A 15539-nucleotide genomic window follows, 5' to 3' on the forward strand; every position below is an offset into this window, starting at 1 on the left:
GGATAGATTGCTGCTCACCATATAGTGGAGACGTTAAGTCGCCGACAGGCGCAACAAAAGGACTGCTAACAAGTAAGCTTTCGGCCAGAAGGCCTTCTTCTGAATTAGACGACACACACACACACACACATTCACGTAAGCGCAGTTCACACCCACACGACCACTGGCTGGCTGCCGAGGCCAAGTTGGTGACGGTGGGGAGCGACGCGGCGTGGCGGGGAAGTAAGCAGCCGGCCGTGACCGTGGCTGGCCGCTCTGGAGTTCCAGCTGCCACCGCCGGCCCAGCGCCGAGCCCTGCCTCCAGTGCCGCTGCCGCCGCGGGCCGCGCTGGAGCTGGAGAGCCGGAATCCGCACCGCCTGGCTGCGTCACACAGCTCTGCCGACCACCGTGAGTTCCGCCGCGGAACCTGAGCACAGGCTTTACTTACTTTGCACTTTAAACAAATTTTCTTACAGCCAGGAAAGCGTTCAAAACTTGTATTTATTGACTTCAGATCCTTAAAAATTGTTTTCGCTGTACGTCATTTACCGTTGTGCGATCATTACTTATGCCATGTTAGCATTTTTACGCTCAGTATATTGCACATTCCACACAGATTTGTCAAAAAAAATTAGAAACAGGTTTTCTTCACTATGTATTTCGAGTGAAAAGGACCCAAGATGGGCTTAACTCGTCATGTAATCGTTAACATTGGCAAACGTGTAGACTTTTTCTGTAAAATGTGGATTACAACAACTGACATGCATCAAAGTAGTGCTACATATGCAGACATGCCAAGTTCTACAAGGTCCATCTTAACTGACCAGCGCCGGCCGGAGTGACCGAGCGGTTCTAGGCGCTACAGTCTGGAACCGCGCGACCGCTACGGTCGCAGGTTCGAATCCTGCCTCGGGTATGGATGTGTGTGATGTCCTTAGGTTAGTCAGGTTTAAGTAGTTCTAAGTTCTAGGGGACTGATGACCTTAGAAGTTAAGTCCGATAGTGGTAAAAAAAAGAAAAAAAAACAAAATTAACTGTGCATATTTTTAAATATGACAAACGTGTATGTAATTTCATTTTTGACATAACTGTGTGAAAAGCACAATATACTCGCCACTAAAATGTTAACATGACACGACTAATGAACGCATATCGGAACATCACGTACAACCAAAAAAAATTTTAAAGATCTGAAGGCAACAGTCTTACCTGTCACCGGCCAATAAAAAAACAGTTTTGAACGCGATCTTGACTACAAAAATTTCTTTAAAGTACATACAGAGCGCTCTTTCTCATTTCTCATTATGAGAAACTTCAATACTTTTCACTTCTTCTCTTCCACGATCATATTACAAACAAGTCTTTAAGCAATTAACCAGTTGTCGTGTTCCATGGAGCAAGTGTGGCGTATCTCATTATCATTCTAAACGTAATTGATCTGCAAATATACTGTATTTTCTCAGCAGATGTATTGCAGCAATAAATATAGTGTCACGATTTCGCCTTGAGCAAAGCACAACTTGCTGATAGAATACGGCAGCAACCAGCTACAGTTTGGTTTTCGGCTGAAAAAGCACCGTCCAAGGATTCGAATTGACAACTTCATTGTCAGACGGCTTTATAAAAACAGATGGATATTCGTTTACAGTTGAGTTGCCCTAGGACAAACAGAAATTCTGATTTGCGGGTTTGCGTGACAAACTCTTCTTAGAACGCAATTTAGCAATTTAAGTAAAATGTTCGCCTGCAACATTTTATTTTCATCGCCTTGCTCGAACGAGTAACACTTCTGACGCCGTGTTCCACAGCTAGATGACTTACTTTGTTGCTCTGAACCACTATAAGTGTATATGCAAACATAAAGAACAACATGAGTGCTATTCTTTTGAAAAACACTTTGGTAACAAAAGTTCCGGGCGGGCATTCCACGTAAGTTGCTTTGTTATGCGATAGTTCGTGAAGCAACAATCATTGACACAGTTATGAAACTCAATTTTTTTTATCCTAGGGCACCTCAACTTATAACAACGTCCATGTCGTTGATGAAAAAACCTACAAGCCATCTGACGATTAATATATAAATTCGAAACCGAGAACGGTGCTTTCCCAATAAAGCAAACCAAAACCAAACTGTCTGGTCGCTGTTGTACGCTGTCAACGTTCTGCGAAAAATAACAGCGATCGAATTTTAATAATGTCATTGTCTGACAAAATAACATGAAATACTACTTCTTGTTTTTTTCTTCTCCTTACCCATACTTGTTTGGGTAAAGCTCGTTTCCCTACAATTCCCGCAAACTTGACGTCATTTTGACGCACGCGCAATATTGACGACCTTACGATCGGCTACCGGCCTTGTGACAAGGGAGACTATGAATATTACTACTCCTCGATTCACTCGCAGCAATTTAAGCTGTCCTCTTAGCTTCCTGCCTAACCACACACTCGGTAGTCGCTACAATTTCGGAAATAAAGAGAGAAATATTTGTGAGAAGAAAAAGGAAACAAATTTTATTGCAGCTCGTCTTAGTCGTGGCATTTAAAGCTGTACCCTTAGGTTGCGGCCTAACCACAGACGCTGAAATCGTCACAAAATCGGAAATAAAGAGCAAAATATTAGTGAAAATGCAGAATATGAATTTTATTGCTGCTCGTTTCAGTCGTAGCAACTAAAGCTGTACTCTTAGGTTTCTGCCTAACCACACCCTCGGAAAACACCACGAATTCGTAAATAAACAGCAAAATATTTGTGACGGGGAAGAATATGAATGTCAATGCTGCTCGTTTCACTCACAGAGGACAATTTAAACTGTCCTCTTAGGCCCCTGTCCAATGACACACTCGAAAAGCAGCATATATTCGGAAATAAAGAGCCAAATATTTGTGAGAAGAAACAATATGAATTTTACTGTTGCTCGTTTCAATAAAAAAAAATGTGTATGAAATCTTATGGGACTTAACTGCTAAGGTCATCAGTCCCTACTTAAACTAAATGATCCTAAGGACAAAACACACACACCCATGGCCGAGGAAGGACTCGAACCTCCGCCGGGACCAGCCGCACAGTCCATGACTGCAGGACTCTAGACCGCTCGGTCGTTTCAAACGCAGCAATTTAAACTGTCCTCTTAGGATCCTGCCTAACCACATATTCGGAAATCACTAAATATTTATTTCATCCTTCTTTCTACCGAATGTAAATAACATCAAATATTGCAGAACATACTTGTATTACATTCATACGAAAGTACGCGTTGACACCGCCAACATGAAGGGAAAAAAAAGAGAACTGCATGTAACGGTATGCGAGCCAACAAGTTTCGACGCTAGAAACCATGACGCTATTCATTAGGCTAGCTGTTAAACTCCAGTCTTGGCTATCATATTCAGTCTCATAGGCTTGTACCGTTGAAGCGTTATTATGTGACGTTTAATGATAATGGTGATGTCTTTGTGATAAATTTTCAATGCTCCGTTACATTGAAACTGCATACTGCAAATTTCAAAGCGAGTGTGTTTCATTGTAAATTATTGACGATAATAACTTTCTCCTAAGACAGCACTCTTATATGAAGGCATTAACCGTCAATAAATCATTAAGTGACATGTTATTATACCAATAATTATAATAAATCATTCCGAGAATGATGTGTTTTTGTAAATCTTCGGTACGCGCGCATGAAATGTTGTGATAGGCCCGAATGCTAATGAAAGTCGATAGCCGATCATGCGGTCGTCGACACTGCGAGGTCCGTCGATATTGTGTGTGACGTCAAAATGACGTCTCGTTTGCGGTAATTGTGAAAAGAGCATTACTGTACTTGTTTCAGTTTCCCTTCATTCTACTGCAAAACAATATGTTAATATTAAATGAGAGTAGGTCTACGGTACATAAAAGTTACAAACATGGTAATCACATTTACAGAGTGTTCCAACAAAAACATGCACGCTTATCTCAACACATTTTGTTGTTCATGTTTCGGTCTGTCTAACTCTTTTTATGGAGCGGAATCCAAGCCCTGCTGTTGGGCTAAAGTACAGGCCAAAGTGTCGCTCTGATGCAAGTTTTGCGTTGTAAATAAACCGTTATTAGTTGCAGAAAACGAACTGTAGCCTAATATTTGCTATAGTGCAGAAAACAAAGGGAAATGTGAACAAAAAAACGTGCTGTTATAATATATGTTTTAGTTGAAAAACTTTTTGCGAATGTGGTGACTACAATAGCTGTTCGAATGTTCCAAAAGTTACTTTACATCTTTGTACTTCAGTTATGTGTGAAAATTATCAATACCCCACTTGCAAAAAGAAAAAAAAAAAGAAAAATTTAGGCACGGGAGAACATTATGCTTCAAACCGCACCTATCCCCATTTTTGAAATATACGTGACGAACGTTGTAAAGATCATTCTGGAACACCCTGTACTATTACCCAACATGTACTTATTAATTGGCAATAGAACAAAAGAAAACTTACGGACGACGGTGTGACATAACCGAAGCACGTCTAGGCAAACAGTGAAATAATAAGAAATTGTGTTTTATTGAAGGCTGAATCTTGAAAATATACATGTTCAACACCACACAGAAAAAATTAGCGAGTTTTTCTAAAAATCACCGCAATACCATAAAAGCCTTCATGATGACCGTTAATATAAATGGACTGGATATATGTATGTACCTTTAACTCAATCTTCGTACATGTATATACAAAAAATCTAAGTTCTGATCTATTTCCGTCCTCATATACGCTATATGTATACATGAAAGGAATTAGCGTGTCATGAACAGCACATATCTTTTTCGCCCTCTTGGAGGCCTGTATCCGAGAAGAGGAAGTTTCTCGTAAGTTATATATTCCAGATTCATCCTAGAGTCAATGAATTTATCGTGGTGGGTTGGTGTACAACAGCTTCGCTTCATATTTACGTGCGACATCTACAGGGCTTCGCTAACTTTCAGGGTGAAGATTATGCGTTTGCTAACGACGATATTTCGTTTATGTGGCACTCAACTGCGTGGTTATCAGCGCCCCTACAAACTGCCAATCTTTTCATGTCCAGTTTCGCCCCTTTCCCGAATGATGATGAAATGATGAAGACAACACAAACACCCAGCCCCGGGCGGTGAAAATCCCCGACGCGGCCGGGAATCGAACCTGGGAATTCGTGATCCAGAGTAGCAACGTTAGCCACTAGACCACGACCTGCGGACATAGTGCATATGGTAGAGGATCGTAAGCCAAGAACTTGATGTAATTCGATACAAGGTCTGGAGTGAGCAATGTACATTAGTCCCATGTTTGTGAACTGCTTATATTCCGTAACAATCAACGGCCGGTTGTATCGACACACAACACTATGCGTGCAACGGGGAGACCACCGAATCTACGATATTTCCGAACCGGAGCAAAAACTTAAGAGTGGCGCCTCCGTCCCCCCCACCCCCCTCAAGCGTCAAAAATTAGAAAAAGAAAATCGGATTTTCTAAAATATTTTCATTTTGTAGCGCAAACTTTCTGAAGAGTTTGATATCAACCTATATTCAGGACAGTGGAAATTAAAATGTCCTATGGTGTCCCTACTGCTCCCAGTCCGTCGGTTTGACATCCTACCCCACTTAAAAGAAAAACTCACAATTAATACTGGGTGGGATTATTTGTGACTGGGAGAATGAAAACTCTTCAGAAAATTTGCACTCTTTATTGCCTGTCAGCGAATAACTGGAACTGCTAATCTATACAGAATTAATATTAATATGCCGTCAGAATTCTGTCAGAATTAAAGATTGTTATGTACTTTTAATAAATTTATCGTGCACAGTATACCTAATCTTGATTGTTGTGACCAAGTGCTGTCAAAACTGATATCTAACTGACATTTTTACTTAAGGGGATCCGGAAACGCTCAAAATCATGAAAAGTTCAATTTTTAATTTTTTTCGTTTTCTGAATCTGCAGACTATTACCTTTTAATAGATATATAATTTATTCAATTCCGAAGACTACAACTATTTTTAAATTTTTTTTGAAATGTGTTCTACATGGGCGTGATCCACTGTGACGCTGTTAAACTGCTGTCAAATGGTGTTATTATTAACGTCCGTGTTCATCAGGTACATTTTAGTGATGTGAGATAAAGTATGTGTTGTGGCTAACCCGTGATGGTTCAATATATATCGCTGGTGTGATTGTCGATTGTTTCATGTTTATTTACTCTGTCATTATCTCGAAAATATTCGTAATTAATTCTGTTTCTTGAGTCCCTGTTTTGTTGAAGTATAATAATGAGTAAAAGTAAAGTTATTAGAAATCCTCTGAAGGCTTTTAAGAAAAGGAGAAATGTTGGAAAGCCAAAGGTATGTGTTATTACTGTAAACAATAAAGACGATAACCAAGTGAGTGAACCTAACCTCTCAAGTACACCTGCCCATAGCAGTCAAAGTGGGAAAGAAAATACTTCACAGAAGAAGCTTGGTTCAATGAGTGAAAACTATGAATGTTTTATGGGCGAATCGGATGTGAACGAAATATTTGATATGTCGGTTCTCAAAGGAATTTTTTCAAACTGTGTAAGATGTATTCATTGTAGTGAAGTTGGTCTGGAACTCTCCATAATAAAGCACGTAGGACTTGCTAGTGAAATACAACTGAAATGTGATAAGTGTTCATACATGACCACCTTTTGGAACAGTGTTGCAGTAACTGCAACTGAAGAAAATGGTAGCAAAATCTACGAACACAACATTGGATTTGTTTATTCCTTGCGTTCAGTTGGTAAGGGTGCTACAGCAGGTGCAATTTTCTGTGGCATCATGAATCTTCCAAATCCCCCAACCAAGTTTACGACCTATAATAAATTAATAGGGTCTAAAGTAGAAGATGTCTGTATAGAATCTATGAAGAACGCTGTGGAAGAGGCAGTAATGGAAAATAATGGCAACAGAGATTTGACTGCAGCGTTCGATGGTACCTGGCATAAACGGGGACACACATCTCTTCATGGTGTAGTATCTGCCACCAGTATGTATACAGGGAAAGTTTTAGATGTAGCAGTAATATCAAAGTATTGTAGATGTCCACAAAAATATAAAGGTACACATGAAAATAATTGCAAAGCTAAATATAGTGGCAGTAGTGGAGGAATGGAAGTGGCTGGTGTTGCCAGTATATGCCAGCGTTCTGAGGCGTGTGATAAAGTGCGATATGTTAATTACCTTGGTGACGGTGATTCTAAAAGTTTCAAACATGTTCAAGGACTGATGCCCTATGGTGATGATGTTGTAGTGCAGAAATTTGAGTGTATTGGACACGTACAGAAGCGAATGGGAACAAGACTACGGCGACTGAAAGCTTCGTACAAAAAACAAAAACTCAGTGATGGTAAAGGGTTGGATGGGAAGGGAAGGTTAACTGACAGTGTAATTGAAAAAATACAGAACTATTATGGAATGGCTATTAGGCAAAATACACAAAGTGTCGACGAAATGAAGAAGGCTGTTTGGGCTCTTTTTTTTTCATACTTCTTCAACCGATGAAAATCCCCAACATAGCTTGTGTCCCAAAGAAGAAGACAGTTGGTGTAAATATAACAAAGGATTGCTAACTGGTGAAGTGTACACTCATAAGCATAGTCTGCCTCATGCAATAGTGGAGGTGATAAAACCTATTTTCAGAGACTTAGCAGCACCTGAACTGTTGAAAAAGTGTATTCACGGAAAAACTCAAAACCCCAATGAAAGTGTAAATAGTGTTATATGGTCGAGAATCCCCAAGACTGTATTTGTTGGAATAGAAACACTTCACTTTGGTGTGTATGATGCTGTTGCGACTTTCAATGATGGCAACATTGTAAGGTGCAAGGTATTTAGAAATATGGGAATGAAGATAGGTTCTAACATGGTACGAGCGATGCTTGCTTTAGACAAGGAACGCCTTCGGGCTGCAGACAGGACTGTAAAGAGTCTAGAAATACAAGCAAGAGTAAACAGGAGGAGGAACAAGAGGAAGCTGGGGGAGGAGTTTGCAGAGGATGAAGATAATCCATCCTATGGACCTGGAATGCACTAAAAAGTTAATCCAATCTTTGTCGCTCGATTCCCAAAACTTTTATTTTCTCATAATAATTACATGTTTTCTAAGGATCTTCCAAACATATTTGTTTCAGACTTTCAGTAAATGTTACACAGTACCTTCTGCATAATTTAACACAGCCCTTTTCCAAAAAACTGTATATTTTTGAATATATAAATAAAAAATTGCAAAAAAATGTTGTGAATTTTCATTACAATTGAAAAAAATCATCTTTAATAACTGAACTAAAATTTTGTAAAATCCCTGTGTTAAGTTGTAGCCCATATTCCAATAAATAATCTGTAAAAAATTCAACTTCCTACCTCAAATACTTTGTGAGGAAAGATGTAATTTATAAGCGTTATTTTAACATTGCAAGTATAGGACGTTCCGGAGCCCCTTAAGCTGGTCTAACAGTTCCTCTTAAGATATTCATCTATAGAGTAGGAGTTGCCTATCAAAAAGTCTTTCAAACGCTTTTTAAACCGTGCTTTATTTCAAACCAAGTTTTTAATGGTTGCTGGCAATTTATTGAAAATGTGTGTTCCTGGTCACTTCATGTAGAATGTTCTTATTCCCAGTATTGATACTATGAATTGAGCTATTGGTTGGAAATAGAGATATGTTACTTGCAACAAATTTCATTAAGGATTAAATTCATTGAGAAGCAGTGGTTAGAATACACAGTTCCTTGAACAGGTTTCTACATACTGTTCTTGAATTTACACCACAAATGATTGTTATAACACGCTTTTTCGCGCTAAAAACTTTTTCTCGGTTTTATGAGTTACCCCAGAATATGATCTCGTGTGGCATAATAGAATGAAAGTAAGCAAAGTATGCAACGTTTTTTTTATTTATATCTCTTACATCTGACATCATTCTCACTGAAAATATAGACTTGATTAGGCGCTTCAGCGATTCTGTGGTATGCCCTTCCCAACTGAATTTATTATCGAGTTATAGGCCCAGAAGTTAAACACTGTCAACCTCTTCGATGTGCATGTCTCCATATCTTATACACGTGCTGGAAGGAAATCTCTTACAGGTACTGAACTGCATACGGTGGGTCTTTTCAAAATTTAATGACAGTGACTGTGAATTAGCTTTAACTCATTTATTAATGTCAGTGAAAATTTGATTAGCAGTTATTTCTAAGTCTGCACTTGACTTGCTACTTACTGCAATGTTTGTGTCATCTGCAAACAAATCAAACTTAGCGTCTGGCAATGTAACAGACGAGAGGTCATTAATCTACACAAGGAAAAGCAATGGACCCAAGAGTAGGAAACACAAAACCCTTAAAGGCAAGAAACAAGCAGGAGAGTACACAGTTCTTCAATCCTTAAGTCCCAGCATTTTTTACTCTGTAATTTTGTTACAGCTTTCTACGGCGTGCTTTCGTTTCTGCGAAAGAAACTATTACTTGGTTTAAGGTTGTCTCATAGGCAATTTTATTTTCAATGCACAGGATCGCGAGTGTAGACAGACGTTTCTGACTTCTTGTTGAAAGCAGATAGCTCTTAATTATTTTCAGTTTGCTGAAGCTTCTCTCACAGCTTGCAGATGTCGTCGGTAATGAGTGGTATATCCTTAAAGCTAGCCTAATTATTAGGAAAAACTTCTTGCAAGTCGCGCTTGCACAGATATAAGAGTTGGACAACATTTGATTCTTCGTTAATTTCGGTTACTAACTTTTTGAATTCGGCGAGTTCTAGCCAAAACTCAAGTGCATTCAAGTCTTTCGAATATTTTCGTAGTAGATCTGCTCCAGTTTTCTCCAGATCCTCAGTCGGCATGTTTAAAAATGCTTGGCCACTGGTGAAGACGAAATTTTCATGTAGACTCTTTGCGCTCTCTAGCCTTGTTTCAGTTTGTGTTAAAAATGTCAAATACTGTTTTTATATCTTTGGAAAATAGCTTAGTCGAGTCTAGTGTTCTTCATTCGTCCACACAGCTTTAGACTTCGTTGTGTCGCCTTTTCTTTGTGGAGGTTCGCTTGCTTTTGAGGAGAGGCTCGAATTCAAACTTTTCTGAAACGATATAGCTTCTTCGATCCACAGTCCTATTGGTTTCTCTCCCATTTCTTGCAAGGCGTAGCATTAGCATCACAGAGAGCGAAATGATAGTGTCTTATTTCTGTATTTCGACGTTCACTTTATTAATCTCTCGAAGAATACCAGCCCAAATTGTTAGGTTGAGGATAAATTTAAAATTCATCACCGCATGTAGTAGATGACCAGTTTCATACTTAGATTGTGCGGCAAGAGAGGATTCTTCAAGTTCTTCCAGAGCTTTTTAACTTACGGTAAATTATTTAATAGAGCTGTAAGAGCTAGATGTTTAGCCGACCATCTTGCTTGACTACTTCCTTGTAAGCTGATTTTTGTACACTTTTGTATTATTTTGCTCCGCATTGTGGATCCAGCAAAAAAGCAGTAAAGATTCTGTACAATCCCAAATAGGCTAACTGCTTCTGGATATGAGGATGCAGAATGCATGCCCACAAGATTATAAGCGTGTGTTAGATATGGTACAAACTCGTTGATTTCCATAATTTTGGATTGGACTTCATTATATCTGCCGGCCATATTAGATCCGCTATCGTAAGACTGTCCAAGACATTTTTGTACATTCAAACCATCAGCTTCTAGTGTTTCTATCATCCACTGTGTGATATATTCTCCAGTCTTTTCGTCAACGTCTATAAAATCAATAAAGCTTTCCTTTTCACGTACAGTTTCTGTTATTTTTATATGACATATCACTTGACTCATTAGTTCTGTGTGAGATACATCTGGAGTGCAATGAAATATGATGGTGAAATAACTGGTCTCCTTGATGTCGTTCATAATGGTATTTCGAACTTTGTTTGCCATTATATGGAAGATTTCTTTTTGTATTGTCAGTGACAAATAGGATAATTGTCCCTTTCTTAAGTGTTCTAACTGTTACTTGAGAGTAGGACTGCATTTAGGGAGCAGAATTATCAAATTAAGAAAATGCCCTTGACTAGGTTGAGGAAAATTTTCAGTGAGATCACTCGGTGTTTCATTTGAACTTCTAACCAAGACAATTTGTGGCAAGCTATATGACAGCGTCCATTATTACATGCGGGATACGTCTCCATTTTTCTTTCTCAGAGGGAATTAATCTCTCAGTCTCGTGACTGATGCCCTGACAAGATTTCATTTTCTGCACACGGGTTTTCCATTTGATAAAACATTCGTAATGTGTTCTTCATGCTTTAAGCTTAGATAATATTTCTAAAGCTGTTTTCCAATTAATGAAAGCTCCCTACACAAGACTGATGTAGAAGAGCTGCCATATAGCTTGCAGGCAGTACATTAAATTGAGTTTTTTGCTTTCGAATAAACAAGCCGGGATCTTTTAATATTTTACAGATTTGCTGTTGTTTCTACCCACATGTGGTATGTCAAATACCTACCGTTGCGTTCAGTGAACCTAAAATCTATGTTATCTGGATGTTTACCATTTAGTAATACAGCTTGTTTGATCATAAATGACCTATGTTGACCTGTAATTTTTTCGTGGTCCGGCCTGCACCTGGGTCCATTGGATCTACGTATAATTTTTTCTTTGCTGAAATAAGTGAGTAGATGCTAGCTCACCGTCGTCTTCCTTCTGAGATAATACCGATGGTTAAGACTGTTTACCATCATCTGACACTTGAAACTTCGACTGTTTAGTCGAATTATCTTGAATGTTAATTATCTCAAGTATCAGTGGAGCGTAATGATGCACCTGCTTCGTGAAACTATCTTCTCATCTTAGAGAAGCCGATTTATTTATTTCTTCGATTTTATCCTTAGTTCTTTTTATGTTTTGAGCCCCAAAAAGTTTCTTTCTTGGTGCGCTCATCATTTGCTCTTTATTGCCTAAAAATATAAGTAAACGTATTTTAACATTGACGTATAGTTCTTTCATATAAAATCATGATCATGTTTATGAGTTTGTATGTATAACATATGTCTTTTATATTGACATCAAGCACGCCTATTTAGGACCAATTATGCAATCTTCTGATAAATCCAGGGATAGCAACCGATGGAATAGCCTAACCACGGTATAGCTTATGGCGCACATTGTACGACGTCATTTATTCTCCGGTTAGTTATCCCTGGAATAGCGTGTCCGCCCAGTTATGTTGACAACAGTAGAGCACGCTGCGTAATTTCGGGTGCGTCACTCGTCACATCCCACTGCGTCGACGGGTTCGCCAGCAAGGCCACGGATACCTGCCGGTTTTACAACACTTGTCTACGCATGCCCAAGGAAATGACACGGAAATCCTCTTTAAAACAGCAATTGCCGAAATGTGTTCGCTTTCGAAACTCTGGAGCATGGGGAGATAAGAAAAAGAAAGAAAAAAATCCCCTTGTGACTACGAACTGGGCTCTACGCACGAGACCTACAGTGGTCGTATAGCAGAACTACTGTGCGGTGCTGTCACATGAGTTGTGTGACATTCGTGTCATTATTTCTTTCGGTTCGTATCGTTTCAATCTCCGAAGCAAGAAGTGGGAGAGGGCGTCCACGGAAGCGTGGTGTGCAAGAGAAGTCTAATCGCAGTCAGTGCACTGGACTGAGAGGGCAGGCTGGTGAATATTGCAATAATGTCAAGGAATACTTCGAACAAGAGAAAGACAATGATGTGGGCTCTTGCTACCTCCCACTAATGTCACTGACAGAACAGCGGAGGCATTAAAAATTCAATAAATGGTTCAAATGGCTCTGAGCACTATGGGACTCAACTGCTGTGGTCATAAGTCCCCTAGAACTTAGAACTACTTAAACCTAACTAACCTAAGGACAGCACACAACACCCAGCCATCACGAGGCAGAGAAAATCCCTGACCCCGCCGGGAATCGAACCCGGGAACCCGGGCGTGGGAAGCGAGAACGCTACCGCACGACCACGAGATGCGGGCAAAATTCAATAAAACACCGTTGTGAGAATAGGGAAAGAAAAGTACGGAGCAGAAGAAATTGAAGCTGGACCATCTCACTTAACACCCCAGGAAAAAAGAGCAACATGAAAGCGTGTGACGAATATCGAAGATTTTCAGGGAGATGCAATTTGCCGTCATATTTACAGTTACTAACGAGGAGCTCTGGCGAATAACAAACCAGATACCTATAGAAGACCAGATACGAGAGAGAAAGTGGGGTCGGTTGGGGCACACCATGAGAAATCCAGATGGAGCCATCGAGAAAAAAGCATTGGAATGGAATCCCCAGGGAACAAGGAAGAGAGGAAGACCTAGGGGCACATGGAAGAGGACAGTGGAATGGGAAGCAAAAAGAGTTGGCGAGACCTGGGCAGAATTGAGGCAAATGGCCAAAGACAGGGAAGGATGGCGAGTTCTCCTGGATGCCCTATGCCCCCATAGGGGCCAAAGGAAAAAGAAGGATTCGAGAAAGGAGCATCCGACCCTCGATAAACTGAAGGCTTCCTTAGAAGAAGCGGAGCTTTTCAGAAGCAGAAAATCATCACTGAGAAATGTGGTGCTTGGCTTGGGCTTCAAGTAAAAAAAAAAAAAATTAACGGAATAAAGGTCATAATGCAGAGAGGTGACATTGTAGCATGTCGATGTCGATTTTTGAGTGCAATATCAAAAGAAAATTTTGATGACATTGTTTGGCTAGATGAAACATGGGTAAATGCAAGCTGGCTGGAAAGATGATTCAGTGTCTGGCACCATGCCAGGACCAATTGGAAAAGGTAGCAGACTTATTCTTCTCCATGCAGGTACATCTGCGGGATTTATAGAAAACTATATTTTGTTATTTAGACAGAAAAAACGCCTATTACCACGAAGAAATGAACGGAGCCACATTTCAGCGGTGGTCTAAGGAGCCGCTCGTGAAAAACTTGAGGGAGTCCTCAGTAATAGTTATAGACAACGCATCGTATCATTTGGCTATCATTGATTAGGCGCCTACAGTTGCTTCCAAGAAGCAAGACATTATCGACAGGTTACAACGAAGAAAAATTGTTGGATCTTGTAGCTCAGAATAAACCACCGTTACCTCCATATATTGTAGATGAACTGGCAAAAATTATTGCCATATGGTCCTCACATTACCTCCATACCACTGTCACTCATATGGGCTCAGGTAAAAGGTTATGTGATAAGGGACAACAAAAAAAGTACTTCAGTGGAAGTGGAAAAACTGACAACGGATGCTGAAACGAAACTTCGTCATCATATTGGTACAATGTTGCAAGACACATGAAAAAAGTAATAATGAAAGCATGGAAGAATGAATGTGTAGTAGAAAATGATACTGAAGAACTTATCGTTTCATTAAACTCTGACATCAGTTCGAGTGACACTGAAGATTAAGTGAGAATGCCGGTCGAAGTGGCCGAGCGGTTCTAGGCGCTACAGTCTGGAGCCTCGTGACCGCTACGGTCGCAGGTTCGAATCCTGCCTCGGGCATGGATGTGTGTGATGTCCTTAGGTTAGTTAGGTTTAAGTAGTTCTAAGTTCTAGGGGACTGATGACCTCAGAAGTTAAGTCCCATAGTGCTCAAAGCCATTTGAACCATTTGATTTAGTGAGAATGATTCAGAGTTAATTCGTGTACATCCGTTACTTGTTTCTTTTTTGGTGCTTGCATCACTGCCATCTGTCAATCACAATGTCATTTTAATCGAGGTAACATGAGCGATAAACGTTCCAGGATGCAAAGCTGTTCCGCTGAAGGTACTTTGAGGCTCATTGACATTGCAAACAAGCTCCAGGGCATAGTGGAAAATATGAAAACTGATACAGCCTCATCAAATGAAAATATTGCTTTTAACTAAGATTATATGGTATATGTACGTAAACGACAACAATCTGTCTTGAATTAGTAAAAAATCAGGTCTCTGTTGATTTATGAGTGAGAGATTGTTCTAAATTTCTGAACAAAGGCTGGACAAATATATGCAATGGTTTTAGCTTACAAACTGGTTCAGTAGACTGACAGAGCTGCTACAGATAGGCCTACAATTCTTTAAAGAAAGCAACGCGTAAGTATTATGCCCAGAATAACTATACAGATTGACAGGGGCCCATAGGTGAAATGTAAGTTCTAAGGTGTGTACACAAAAGTACACAATTTGATAAAGTTAACACAGTACGATCGATTCAGATGCAGCATTTCTAAGTAAGATAACATTCCATCAAACGTAGCTGTATGGTAAATGACGAATTGTAAATGGACACATAACATATTAGAAGCTTTGAAGTGCAATCTCCTACATGAAAAAAGTCACCCTCTTCAGAGTTTAATGAGACTATGAGAATACAGATATCATAGAGATTGAATTGACTGACAATTCTAAGACTTTTAGTCATTGGGTAGCTTGCTGTTGTATTTGTGTCTTATGGTTAGAATTATTCATTCATTGCAGAAGTAATTGGTGTTCTACAGAGACTACATTTTCTCAATTATTGGTCACTATTGATTTGTGCATCCAC

General features: G+C 39.6%; 1 protein-coding gene across 1 annotated transcript in view; it reads left to right on the forward strand.

Annotated features, from left to right (window-relative positions):
* Positions 1–260: 260 nt before the first annotated feature.
* LOC126241266 (uncharacterized) overlaps positions 261–15539 on the forward strand; it is a 362966-nt gene continuing 347687 nt past the window's right edge. Inside the window, exon 1 of the mRNA XM_049947996.1 lies at positions 261–388. The gene's annotated coding sequence lies outside the window, so the exon portion shown is untranslated. The remainder of the gene's footprint in view (positions 389–15539) is intronic.

The sequence above is a fragment of the Schistocerca nitens genome, chromosome 1 (genome assembly GCF_023898315.1).
Source record: "Schistocerca nitens isolate TAMUIC-IGC-003100 chromosome 1, iqSchNite1.1, whole genome shotgun sequence".
Lineage (NCBI taxonomy): Eukaryota > Metazoa > Arthropoda > Insecta > Orthoptera > Acrididae > Schistocerca > Schistocerca nitens.